The following is a 15,523-nucleotide window of genomic DNA, read 5'->3' as shown; positions in this document are numbered from 1 at the left end:
GAAGCTCACGATTCAAATGAAGACCCTGAAAGCTTTTGAGTCGAAACTAGGGACACGTTTAGATAGGTTTAAGAGGAGGAGATAAGGACCCTATGAGCTTAAATCAAACCCATGGGTGGAACACCGGGAACATGAGGGATAGTGATGGTTGGAAGAGAAGGAATAGAAGGGATAGTGACTGGTGGAACAAAAGGTAAAGGCAAACGAGGAATAGGGATACCAGGCAAAGGAGGAAGAGGAACACCAGGCAAACGGGGAAGAGGAACACCAGGCAAAGGAGGAAGAGGCACACCAGGCAAACGGGGAAGAGGAACACCAGGCAAACGAGGACGAGGAGCCGGGAGATCCGGTAAAAGATGACGACCTGCTTGAGTTACATGAATACACGAAGAAGATAAAGTGACAAGCAAAACAGCGATGAAGAACGACTTGAACGATGCCATGATATCACCTTGCATTGATATGAAGAAGAGATGTGTGTGGAGGTTTTTATACACAAATGTCAACATCCTTGCTCTACTCTACTCTACTCTACTCTACTCTAATCTAATGCCCACGGATCTACCGTTAGTAGATATATTGTTTTTTTTGGGCTTTCCATTTCAAGCTTCCCCTGAAGGCTTTAAAACCCGTCTCCCAGGGAAAGGTTTTCACACACTTATAAACGATGATTTGTTCTCCTCCCCAACCAATGTGGGATATCACAATCTACCCTCCTTCAGAGCCCAGCGTAAAGGCTGACACATCGTCCGGAACTTGGCTCTGATACCATTTGTAACGGTCCAGATCCACCGTTAGCAGATATTGTCCTATTTGGGCTTTCCCTTTTAGGCTTCCCCTCAAGGCGTCCAAAACTTGGCTCTGATACCATTTGTAACGGTCCAGATCCACAGTTAGCAGATATTGTCCTATGGTGATTTGTTCTCCTCCCCAACCAATGTGGGATATCACAATCTACCCTCCTTCAGAGCCCAGCGTAAAGGCTGACACATCGTCCGGAACTTGGCTCTGATACCATTTGTAACGGTCCAGATCCACCGTTAGCAGATATTGTCCTATTTGGGCTTTCCCTCAAGGCTTTAAAACGCTTCTCCTACGTGAAGGTTTTCTGTTCTCCTCCCCAACCAATGTGGGACATCACAATCCACCCTCCTTCGGGGCCTAGCGTCCTCGCTAGCACTCTTTCCTTCCTTCAATCAATGTGGGACTGCCCCCAAATCCACCCCCTTTGGGACCCAGCGTCCTTACTGACACACCGCCTCGTGTCTACCCCCTTTCGGGGAATAGCGTGAAGGCTGGCACATCGTCCGAAACTTGGTTTTGATACCATTTGTAACGGTCCAGATCCATTATTAACAGACATTGTCTTTTTTGGGGTTTCTCTTTCATGCTTCCACTCAAGGCTTTAAAACGCGTCTCCTAGGAGAAGTTTTCCACACCCTCATAAATGGTGGTCTGTTCTCCTCTCCAACCAATGTGGGACATCACAATCCACCCTCCTTCGGGGCCCAGCGTCCTCGCTAGCACTCTTTCTTTCCTCCAATCGATGTGGGACCGCCCCCAAATCCACCCCCCTTTGGGGCCCAACGTCCTTAATTATACACCGCCTTGTGTCTACCCCCCTTCGGGGAACAACGAGAAGGTTGGCACATCGTCCGAAACTTGGCTCTGATACCATTTGTAACGGCCCAGATCCACTGCTAGCATATATTATCCTCTTTGGACGATTGTGATGTCTCACATTAGTTGGGGATGAAAACAAACCACCATTTATCACGGTGTGGAAACCTTTCCCTAGCAAACCCGTTTTAACGCCTTGAGGGGAAGCCCGGAAGAGAAAGCCCAAAGAGGACAATATTTGCAGCGGTGGATCTGAGCTGTTACAAAAAAAAAAAAAAATTTATTTATAAAGTGAGTTACATTTATCTAAATTAACATTTTTTATAATTAGAAATAAAATATTCTCGTTTGATAATCTTTAAGGTTATTTTCGTAAAATTAAAGGTTAAAATTAAATTCCCTACCATAGTATCTATACTTATTTAATTACTAAATTTATGAGTTGAAAAATAAGAATTTTGTTTTAAGAAGCAAATTTGTAAACCATTCAATTTTCTTAAAATAAATTCTCAATTAAATATTACTTTTTTTTTTTTTTTTTTTTTTTTTTTTTTTTTTTTTTTTTTTGCACTTCGAATTTATAAGAATTTTTTGTTTTATTATATAGTTTTTATGCATAGAATAGTGAATTTATTTGAACTATTTCACATATAATCAAATATAAAAACTATAGGGTTGTATTTTAGAAACTTGTTATAAATTTTTATTAATATTAATGACCTAGTCTAGATTAATAAGTTTTAATCATCCCAACTCTATATTACATTAATGAGTTGACCTTGAAGGATTAAAGACTAAAAAATGTATTTAAAAAATCGTAAATAATTAATCTAAAAAACACACCCTCTCCCATTTTTTGTTTAGACGGACATTGTAAGGACCCAAATCCACCGCTAGCAGATGTTGTTTTCTTTGGGCTTTCCCTTTCGGACTTCCCCTTATGGCTTTAAAACGCGTCTTTGTCTTCTTTGGGCTTTCCCTTTCAGATGTCCCCTCAAGGTTTTAAAATGCGTCTCTGTCCGGTGTCTGACTCTAATACCATTTGTAACGACCTAGATCCACCGCTAGTAGATATTGTCTTCTTTGGGCTTTCCCTTTCAAGCTTCCCAGGTTTTAAGACGCATCTGCTAGGGGAAGGTTTCCACACCCTTATAAATGGTGTTTTGTTCTCCTCCCCAACCGATGTGAGACATCACAGAAATTCCCACCTGTTACATATCGAGTGTCCACGAGTCTTGACCCTGTTGGCTAAATGGAATAAATAGTGGCGTGGCTAGATCATATCCTCTTAACAATCAAAACTGACGTGTTCAATAGAAAAATGGTAAGGTGTCGATACTAGAAAACCTCAAATAATTAATTCATACTTTATTTCCAACTTTTCCACTCCTTTCAAAATCACTTGCTTTCCTCTTTTAATATTTTTGTTATAAGGTTAACCCCTTTTGGTACCTAGTTTTGTAGTGAGGAGCTTGGTTCGGAATTTTGAATTCTTATCCCTACACTCTATGTAACAGACCTGTGGGGTCCTATGCTCAGTGAACAACGCTCAATCCTGACCTATGCTCGAGGCTTCATGCGTTCCCCGCGACATAGTCTAATACTTGCATCTATGGATTCATGCATTATGTGCGATACAATCTATAAACCTATGTCCAAGGCTTCATGCATTTCCTGCGACGTAGTCTGTGTCATAGGACCATGTTGCACTGCTCATCAGGAGGTCTTTAGGATATCTCGGGCTATAATTCTAAGAGTTCTTTGTTAATAGTCTTGAAACACAACTAAAAATTTGTTAACAAGTATGCCCTAATCCATATGTGTCATAAACATTTATTTGCCTGTAATTCATAAAAACCTTAATTTCTTATAAAGTGTCTTGATAGGTAGTTACATGTTTTTTTCTCTTGTCTCATTCTCCTTAAGATCGTACTTACCATTATCATCGTAAATGAGTCTCATATAAATTTTCATAGTATTTTGAGTATTTTAAGGTATTGAAGACATCTTATAAGTCTCACAAAGGTATTTTGGTCCGTTACTACCCTAACTCTTGGTTTAAATCCTCAACATATTCCAATGGCCTTACGACGTTATATAACCCCTTTAAACCATGACATAAGGGTCACTTTGGTCATAAGCCAACGATACAATAATTATAGGGGCATTTTAGTCATTTTACGCCTACCTTTGGTTTTGCTCCTTATAGTAATCTAATGGTCGCCAAATTTCATATATAATATTATCATGTCGTATTGAGCATTCTCCTAAAATTCCATTAACAACATAATTCATTTAGTAGGTTTGTGGCTCAAACGCTCGAGTGAAATCTTCTTTTTTTTTTTTTTTTTTTTGTGGACACTAAGGTTGAAAAACCTTAAATACTTAGTAACTTTAAACGAACTCACAACCCCCACGTCTTAGGTCATTCTCAAACTTAGCTTAAACCTTTCGATTCATGTCAAGGTGAGGAGGTTTCTGCACCTCACTACGTCGAAAGCTCAACTTTCATTAAAGGCACTTATATTATTCACAAATCAGTTAGCTTAATCTCATATTACATGCTTCTTAGTGACGAAACTTTCTTTCGATACTACAGCTTTTAACATCTATAATTGACTATAAGATATTATTGTCTATCAAGTTTTTTTTGGTCATTTTCATTTGAAACTACTTACTCGTCAGTATACGTTGGTACATTCATTCACTGTGTATCTTAACTATGTTCGAGATGTCTGACTGAAATTTCTGACTTTTTTTAGCAAAATCATTTTCATGCATATATTAGTATTTAGTAGCTTACTGAACTATAACTCCTCGTTCACTGTACAAATCTTGCTAAATCTAAAGACCATAAATACATCTATTAATATTCATATTCCATGCAAGGTAAAACATATCGTAACAAAACAACATTATTTATTATCTTTTGTAAGGCATACCTAGCGGTGACGGTACGTCTGCTGAAGGATCATGAAAGTATGATGGGTCATACCAGCTGTTGAAGGACCATGAAGTCGAAAGGGAAGTGGAAGCTCCTTGAATGTCATACCAGCCGCTGTCGGCCTAGAAATCTTTCTTCATGAAGACGATACCGAAGTGGCTCACTAGGTCTAAATAGTGGTTTTGGAAGTTTTGATAGGGACTCAAGTCTTAAGTTTCATAGCCTCGACTCCCCAAGCCTATTGTGGTCAAGAGTCGTAGGGTCTCACCCTCTAGTTGTCTTAAACGATTCCACCGAGCTCAGACATATGGAGGTACCCCTATTTAGTCCTGACCCAACCAATATTTGTTCTTACCCTAGACTTAAGTCGATCCTACTACTTATTATCTACATGGAGAAACCACACAATCATTCATCTGAAGCTAATGTACAGCTAACCATGCGTACAGTGAAACATGCTTAACAAGGTGATAACATACATAAAGCACTCGGAGCGCAGATACACAATTATCTTCTCCACCGCCAAAGAATGATTACGTACAAGTAGTAGTAAGGTACATTAGTATGGTATACAAGATACAAACCAAAAAGTTTCATCAATTAACAAAATCACATACATATTTAGTCAGCTCACCTAGGCATAGGATATTCCGAATCTAGCTACCTAACATTAATTTTACTAGCATGCATGCATCAACAAGCGAATCCTACAAGTATTGCTTCCTTTTTTTCAGAAAGTTCCTGGAGGAACCTAATTTAGGTAAAAATAGGGTAAGTACTGAAATCGGGGCAAAAAATATGTTTTTAGAAGTCAAACAAAAAAAGAAAGTCAACTCACACGCTTTTCATGCACCAAAAGGACTCCATGCGCACGCTTTCCATGCCTACACATCATGCGATAGGCAGAATTGCAGTCACAGGTCGCGGGTCGGTTCACGAACACGAGCAAACTTTAGATCTCGAGTACGATTCGGATCACACGCGGGTCAGTGGGTTAGATCGGGGTCAGCTACATGTCTCTATGGAGTGGGTGACACGTCATTCCTCTTTTCCTTTTTCTCGTATGCGGACGTCAAATTACCTTTTTGCCCTGGTTAACTTTGTCCCGAATTTTTCACTTTAATCAATTTTTTTTTCTTAGGTTCTTTAAGGAATCCCGAGATTTTTTTTTTTTTTTTTTTCATTTTGTGCTAGTTTGAGAATCAACCTCTAAGATATTTAAGTGTGAGTTATGTACCACTTGGTTCGAGTGTTACAGATATTTTAACGCATATTTTTTATGTATGTACTTTTGATTGTTGAGCATGTTAGCTATGTTGATATGCTCATGTTTATGCCCTATGAAACACCTTGATATACAATGTTCGATGAGCATAAATGAAATACAATAAATATGTATGTAGGTCTGTTACAGAATATATACCATGATAAGTATGGAACTATTATGTGAATCATTTTTTAACCATGTTTTTTAATACAAGATCTCAGGCATAAAGTTTTTTTCACAAGGAGTATGTTATGTATTGATGCGTACACCACAAATATTACACGTACTTCTTTCTTTTCTCTTGGGTTTCGGTAGCGTGAGCGTGCACAAGCTCATAGCGAGGCCGATCGGGAACATATACAAACCCACCTAGTGGGTTCATCTACGCGTTTGTGAAGTGTAGGTAGAGAAGTACTATGCATCCAACTCTACCCGAAAAAGAAAGTAGAGCCCAAGGAACATGTAAAATAGGTCTCATCCGTCGTGAAGCATGTCACATGTTGTTGCATTTTTCGATCCAAATAGTGAGGTCACGTATTGAATATTTTAAAATACTCATCCTATGTCTATTATTTTTCCGGTAAAGGTAAGGGTCCCATGTACAGATGATGATGAAGCCAAGTAAGGAGACCAAAGAATGACGTATCTTATATTAAATTTGTCAACGTTTTTAACGAGATCGTAAATAAAATATTTTAATTATTATTTTGGAAGTTGTTTGTTTATGTCTTTATTTAAACACATCAACACGTATATGAAAACGTCCTTACTATACAATAGAAAAAGTTGAATCGTTACCTGTCATTACTATAATCCAACTGTAATATGACTCATTGTATTAGTAACAAAAGGAAATGCTAAGAATAACACTCATTAATATCACACGTATGGAAGATTTATTATAATATATCGTTTAAGATTACATATGTTATCGTAGTAGTAGTGGACTAGAAAGAAGCTCGAGCAACAAAACTCTCACCATGGAAATGATGATTCAAATTGAAACCCATGAAGCTTTCGAGTCCAAACTAGCGACACGTTTATTCTTTGATAGTAGAATAGATAAAGACGTTAATGGGTGGAACACGAGGAACATGAGGAAGTTAAGGGATAGTAATCGATGGAGTACCTGGGAGTGTAGGGAGAGTGATGGGTGGAATACCAGAAATTGGTGGAATACTTGGGAGTGAAGGGACGGTGAAAGGTGGAGTACCGGGTATGGTGATGGGTGGAAGACCGGGTACCAATGAAGGGATGGTGATAGGTGGAAGACCGGGCACGGTGAGGGGTGGAACACGAGGCAATAAAGGGACGGTGATAGGAGGAAGTGGAATTACTGGAAATTGTTGGAGATGACGACCTGCTCGAGTCATATGAATACACGAAAAAAATAAAGTGACAAGCAAAACAGCGATGAGGAACGATTTGAACGATGCCATTATACAACACAATTATCAATTTGCTTCACCTTGCATTGATATGGAAAAGAGATGTGTGGAGGTTTTTATACACAAATGACACTATTTTTCATTTTCAAAATTCCATATTATTATTTCTTCTACTACTTTTATTAATTTGTAGAATAATACAATTTTTTTTTTGGGGATATTAATAATAAATTGTCAAACATGTTTTATTCCTTTTTTTCCTTTAATATATATATATATATATATATATATATATATATATATATAACATCTTTTTAAATACAATATTTTAATTTTCAAACTCTGACAAGTATTTTATTTATTTATTATTTCTCAATATGTTAACATTTTTCTAATAAAAATAAAAAATTTCCATAATTTTGTAATATTTTAAGGTTATTTTTGTAAAAAATAACTAATTACCTAACATATTTACTATACTTATTTAATTACTACATTTATGAGTTGACTTGTGGAATGTTGAAAAATAAGAGAATTGTATTAAGAAGCAAATTTGCGACCATTCAATTTTCTTAAAATAAATTCTCAATTAAATATTACTTTTTTTTTTTTTTTCACTTCAAATTTATAACTAACTTTTTGTTTTATTACACAGTTCTTGTGTAATGTCCACGTTGGTTGGGGAGAAGAACAAAAACCTTCCGGTATTAGATACGTTTTAAAGCTTTTCGGGAAAGTCTGAAAGTAAAAGCTAAAAGAGAACAATATCTGCTAGCGGTGGATCTGGGTTCGAAAGGGAAAGGTCAAAGAGGACAATATCTGCTAGCGGTGGATTTGGATCGTTACAAATGGTATCAGAGCTAGACATTGGACTATGTGCCAGCTAGGAGGCTCTGGGTCGTTACAAATGGTATCAGAGCTAGACACCGGACTATGTGCCAGCGAGGAGGCTCTGGGTCGTTACAAATGGTATCAGAGTTAGACACCGGACTATGTGCCAGCGAGGAGGCTCTGGGTCGTTACAAATGGTATCAGAGCTAGACATCGGACTATGTGCCAGCGAGGAGGCTCTGGGTCGTTACAAATGGTATCAGAGCTAGACATCGGACTATGTGCCAGCGAGGAGGCTCTGGGTCGTTACAAATGGTATCAGAGCCAGACACTGGACTATGTGCCAACGAGGAGGTTGTTCCCCGAAGGGGGTAGACACGAGGCGGTGTGTCACCGAACTATGTGCTAGCGAGGAGGTTGTTCCTCGAAGGGGGTAGACACGAGACGGTGTGTCACCAAACTATGTGCTAGCGAGGAGGTTGTTCCTCGAAGGGGGTAGACACGAGGCGGTGTGTCAGTAAGGAGGCTGGGCCCCAAAGGGAGTGGATGTTGCGGTGTGCCAATAAAGACGTTGGCCCCAAAGGGGGTGGATTTGATGGCGATCCCACATCCATTGGAGAAAGGAACAAATGCTGGCGAGAACGTTGTGTCCCAAAGGGGATGGATTGTGATGTCAGTAAGGACACTGGACCTCATAAGAGGGTGGATTTGGTGGCGGTCTCACATCGATGGGAGAAAAGAACGAGTGCCAGCGAGAACGCTGGCCCCGAAGAGGGGTGGATTGTGATGTCCCGTAATTTTAATGACCTAGTCTAGGCTTAATTAAGTGTTTATCATCCCAACTCTATATATATATTAAAGACATTTAAGACAATAGGAGTTAGATTCCTATCTATAGTGCATGCATTGTTCCTTTAATCTACGTGCATGGACTTGTCAAATTATGTGACACGTATGACAAATACATCTTTAAACGACCATATGATGGCATAGAAGTTCGATAAATGAATTCTAGTAGCGATTCAGTCTCACGTATACTTATGATTGGATGGATGATAAGTTGGGAGGGCATGTCTCGTCCATTCGTCTACTATACTCCTCGGAACCTCTTCATTGATTCTTTAAGTGCTAAGTTAAGGGACACAAAATTAATATAATCCCTTGCAGCTCAATATTATCCATCGTATGAAAATTTTAAGGTTATTAATATAATCTTTGAAGTATATGTCTAAGGAACCGTAAAAAAAATTCAACTAATCTCAATTCTCTCTCGACCTCTCACACCACTTTCCGTAAAATATTTAATTACTCGCCCGTACTTTCTCTCCACTCACACCCTAAAAAAATAATAAATAATAAATAAATCCCAACCAACTTCTCAATGGAGGTAGAAGAAGTAGAACGGCCTCATCGGACTTCAGTCGTCGGCGTTGATGCTTTACTGGCCCCCGATGATGTGCGTGTTAGGAATCACGACTTTCGACAATGGTATGATATTGTCCACTTTGAGCGGAAGCTCTCATGGTTTTGTTTTGGGCTTCCCCAAAAGGTCTCGTGCCAATGGAGATGTATTCCTCTAAATTAGCCAATGTGAGACTCACTCCCAACAATCCTCAACAGTGCAGCAGTGCTCAAACCAGTCGAGGGCTGAGATTTTGGGGGCGGCAACGGAGAGAAGAAGGGGATCTTCTGCGTCGGAGTGCTCTGTAGAGATGGATTTGAAATGTGTGTGGGCTGAGATTAAGGTACATTTGATGAAAATCGAGAGAGATTGCTGGATTTGCCATCTGAGTTCGAATGCTTCTAAATCAGGAACCTGAAATCATGAAACGATGTGAGTAGGATGCGTTCATGAAACAATATGGCTAGGATACGTTTGGGAATGATATGACTAATATATGTTTATGAAAAGATACAACTATGATATGCATAAGAATAATAAGATTGTGACAAGTTTAGGAAACAATATGACTAGGATTTGCATATGGAACGGTATGACTATGAAGTATTTACGAAAAGATACGAGAGAGATATGATACATGAATGATATACATATATATATATATATATATATATATATATATATATATATATATATATCGTGATATGGTATGAGAATGACACGATATATGTTATGGTACGATATGTTTGATGAATTGATATGTCTGTAATATGATATCTTAAATTATATGTTCGAGATATGTTATGTGACTGTTATAATACACAATATGATATGATATGTGCATGATGTGGATTATTATGTCGAAAAACATGAAAACGTTATGATATGATATATGTGTGACATGAATGATATGATATGATTAACATGCAAAATTACAAACTAGCATGAAATATAACCCCGACATACGCATGCAAAATAGATAAGTGATATGATAGGAAGGAAGATGCTAGCACGGTTGTATTAATTGATAATTGAAATGAAAAAATGTGTGGGACCTCATGCATTATTGTTTGCTCGTGCATTACAAGATACCTCTTATCCTTCACGATAGTACGGACGTGTAATGGATTGAAAAAAAAATCCGAGGTCTTCAGGGAAGACAATACCAATGGACTCGGATCCGGGTCGGAACAACCCGCAATCATACCCGCTGTCAGCCCACACCTTCATTCCGATCCACCGTCCTCGGCCCAACTTGAATTCCTGCAACCCACAGACACCGAACACCCACGGCCTAAATCTATTCCAGCCCAAGTCGTCTGAAGCGGCCCGTGACCGACCCGAACGCCTACGCGCGTCCCGCAATCAGCCTTCACACGTGGAAGCTCCCTAGTGCGAAACGTGTCACCATCCGACGCGAAAACTCTCAATGGCTTAAACAGCTCGGCACTGGCTCCAACTCTGGCTCAGCTTTTCAGCTCGAGAATTCTTTTTTGGACCAATTTGCACCGTTTCGACACTCCCGAACCTGTTTTCAACCTCAATTAAGATAAATAAGATCATTTTAGTGTCGTATGTCACAATTTCAAGTTGGATTTATTTTTATTATTGTGAAATACTAACACAAAACGATGAACGATCCAATAAGCAAACAACGGCCGGCGATAACGTGGGACGCTTTCTAGGAGCGGGAGCTTACGTTAAACTATTAGGGAGAATGCCGGCTAAGGCCAACCAAGTAAGTGGTCCTACCATCGTTAGGTTATGAAATGTATGTTGTATGTTGACACGTGCTCATGGTTTCGCACGTGTCATAAATTGTACGTTTAGACCATTATGAATTAGTACGTAAATGTTATGCGATATGAACGCTATGTTGTCTTTGAATAAATTGATATGATTTATAATGTTATGTATTATGAGATGCTCGGATTACATTATGTGATTGTTATGATACATATCGTATTATATGCACGATATGAACTATTATGTTTGGAAGCATGAAAATGTTACGTTATATCTTGTGAAGTGCATGTACATGATATGGATGACATGAAAAATGATAAATAACATGAAATATAACCCCAGTATACGCACGAATGATATGATAACTAATATAAAAAATTATATGATATGAATAAAATGATAACGAGGTTATATTTAATAACGATGAAATGGAAAATGTTGGGACCTCATGCATTAATGTGTGCTCATGCATCAGGGGATACCCCTATTCCTTCACGATGGTATGAACGCGTACACTACTAGGCAAAAGAATGACCATTGTGTTTGACATAATGTTGCCGTAACGGCTACTACTTCTAACAGGTGTCCGGCATAGAGAGCTTCTAGAGTATGCTCGCCCAACAAGGAAAGGGGCCCATGCGGTGTGCGAACCGACTGCTGGGTCCATAGTCGCACATGTGGGCCATGTGTAGGAAATGAATTACACATCCAAGCTGCCTGTTAGGATAGTACCATGGGAAAAATGGACTGTTATGATAGGTCTCAAGCATTGCATTTGCATGTTCTTGCATTATAACCCCGATAGCGGATCACTCACTGAGTATTTTTAAATACTCAAGCCTCGTGTTACTACATTTTTCAGATAAAAGCAAGGGCGCCCCTGTAGGGCTCATGAAGGCATTGCAACCATGAGACCATGACACATATAGATTTGCATTTAGTAGTATAGGTTAGTGTAGGTTGAGTTGTATTTTCCATTAAATAGTATAGGTAGTTTTAAATTGAATTTTCATTTCCATTTGTAGTATAGGTTGGTACAAGTTGAATTGTATTTCCCTGTATACCGTATAGGTTAGTATAGAACATTTTAGTTTGTATTGTTTACTTTGTTTATCTTCTTTGTATTTGTTATTTCCAAGACAATAAATGAAGTATGCTTTAATGTTGAAATTATAATAAGGCTCAATAAAGTTAGTTCCGCATTAAATGTTTAGGATTAAATGTATAGTAGCGACCTTATGTTAAGTAGAGAAATTTAGAGGCGTTACAGTACGTGCACGTTATAAGGCAAGGAAATGATCATTATGTTTATCATAATGTTGTCGTGACCGTCGCTATTCCTAACTGGTGTCGACATCAACAGCTACCAGAGAATGTTCGCCCAACGAAAAAGGAGCCTAGGAAGTGTGCGAACCGACTGGTGGGTCCATACTCGCATGTGTAGACCGTGTGTAGGGAAACTAAGTACACATCCAAATTGCCTGTTAGGATAGCTGCTAGGAGGAAAATAGATTGTCATGATAGGTCTCATTCATGAAATTGTATGTGTTTGCATTGAACCCCTATATTGGGTTAAGTGAATATTCAAAATAGGTAAAGTCTCGACACAAGTGAGAACGAATTCAAATGATGAAAGTAAGCAAATTTGGAGTTAGATAGGACTTTGATTAAGGCCAACCAAGTAAGTGGTCTTATTATCTGTTCGGTTAGAATTTGATGTTTGTATGATGACACGTGTCTCATCGTTCTACACGTGTTATATGCATGATATGTGTGAAATATTTATGAAATGATATGACTAGAATATGTTTTTGAAACGATATGACTATGATATGCTTATGAAATGATATGACTATGATATGTGTATGAAATGATATGACTGTGACATGTTTATGAAATAATAGGACGGTGATATGTTTACGAAAGTCTATTATATGTCCGTGATATGATGTGACAACGAGATGATGTGGAAATGTTATGACACATGTTATGATGTGATATACTGATGATATGATAAATGTTATGGTGTAACACGTTTGGTGATATAGTACATGATGTTACATGATAAGCTCATGATATGAGATATGTATGATATGACACGATGCATGATATGAATGATATGACAAGATGTTTCGATATGATGCACAATCCCGATTTATGTATGGAAAGCTATGATGAAAATGATATGATATGAAGGAAAATGGAAGGGATTGTCTTACATGATATTCAATAAAAACGTTGGGACCTCATGCATCATTATGTGTTCATGCATCGGGAGATACCCCTCTTTTATAATGGTATGGACGTGTACACTATGAGACAAGAAAACGATCATTATATTTATTATAATGTTGCGACGGTTGCTATCCCTAACAGGTATCCAGCATCAACAGCTCCAGAGAATGCTAGCCCGACCAAGAAAGGGGCCTAGGAGGTGTGTGAACCGACTGGTGAGTCTCCATACTCACGTGTGGACCGTGTGTAGAACAGTAAATACACATCCAACTACCCGTTGATAGCCGCCTAAGAAAATATAGGATATGATAAGTCTCACTCATGATTGTATATGTTTGTATCTAACCCAATTGTAGGGTCACTTACTGGGTATCTCTTAAAATACTTAAGTCACGTGCTACTTCTATTTCAAGTAAAGGCAAGGCATCTCCGTACGGCTGATGACGGCATCACAATTCAAGACCATGATACATACATAAGATAGTTGTATTTATTTTCTTACACTTAAGTTAGAATAGGATGTTTTTACTTTTAATGTTTATTATATTCATTCAGTATTTTGTTGTGTCATTTTAAAACGTTTTCGAACACATATGCCAATGACAGTGCTTTAAGATGACGTTTATGTTTAAGTTATGATGACAGTAGCGATTTTAGGTAGGTAGAAATAGGGTCGTTACACATTTGGAGCACAGATACACAAATATCTCATCTACCGTCATAACATGATTACGTACAAACAGTAGTAAAGTACATCAGTAACGCATACAAGAATCAAGCCAGAAATTTCATCCACTAACATGTCCACAAACATGATGGGCACACGATATTATAAAACTAACCACCTAGAATTAATTTTTACTAGCATGCATCATCAAGCGAATGATATAAGTATTACTTCCTATTTCTGTGTGGTTACTTATAGGTTTGTCGTGTGCTTTCCTGAGTACAGTTATTGGCCGAAAATGTCCCTAGAAATTCTGAAAACCTCTTGTTCGGCCATAGAAATTCTGAAATAAAAATAGAGTTAGTATTGAAATTGAAACGAAAAACAGGTAAGCGGAGGTCAAAACGGCAAAAAGGAAACCCACTCACACGCGTTTACATGTTTTTTATGCACCAAAGAGGTCCTCATGCATAATTACCACTCGCCCGTGTCACATGCTAGGCAGAGTTGCTGTCACAAGTCAGTGCACGGGTCAAATGGAGCTAAACCTCAAAATATTCGGTCAAAACAAGTTTACGAGTATCAATTTAAACTTAAAATAAAACCGAACTTACTTTGGAACGCCTACGAGTTAGATTGGATAAACTGATTGATGCATGAATGCACGTAATCTATGGCTTATCTACATATTATTTGAGGCTATGATATTTTAATATCTATTTGTGATGCATGTTCTCTTAACTATTGACCACGTTAGCTATGTTGATATGATCATGTTTATACCCTGTGAAACACCTTGATATACAATGTACGATGAGCATAAATGAAATACAATGAATATATACGTAGGTGAGATAGGAAATTTATATCATGATAAGTATGGAGCTCTTATGTGCATCATATCGTTGAACCATGTTTTTTAATACAAGATCTCATACATGCTTCTTTCTTTTCCATTGGTTTTCGGTAGCGTGAGCATGAACAAGCCCATAGTGAGGCCTATGAGAAACATATACAAGTCTACCTAGTGTGTTCATCTGTGCATTCGTAAATTGTGTGTCGAGAGTACTATGCATCCAACTCAGTTTGAGCAAGAAAGTAGGTCCTACTAGTCAAGAAGCATATCGCACGTGGGTGCCTTTTTTAATCTCGATAATGAGGTCACTTATTTTTAAATACCCATCTTATGTCTATTATTTTTTAAATAAAGGTAAGGGCTTCATGTACCGATGATGAAGCCAACATACGAAGACCGTAGAATTGGTGAGCGAGATAGTCGTGATTCAATATTTGCAACAATGAATGGATGCGAGGATCAATGTACGTGGTTGCAATGAGTTTAGGCATGTATTATGTCAAGTATATTGAGTATGAAGCAATGTTTGTTTGTATTAGTAACAAAAGGAAAGGCTAAGAATGACAC

This window comes from Cucurbita pepo, chromosome 4 (genome assembly GCF_057944985.1).
Source record: "Cucurbita pepo subsp. pepo isolate OVF chromosome 4, ASM5794498v1, whole genome shotgun sequence".
Taxonomy (NCBI): domain Eukaryota; kingdom Viridiplantae; phylum Streptophyta; class Magnoliopsida; order Cucurbitales; family Cucurbitaceae; genus Cucurbita; species Cucurbita pepo.
This window is presented reverse-complemented; position numbering follows the sequence as displayed.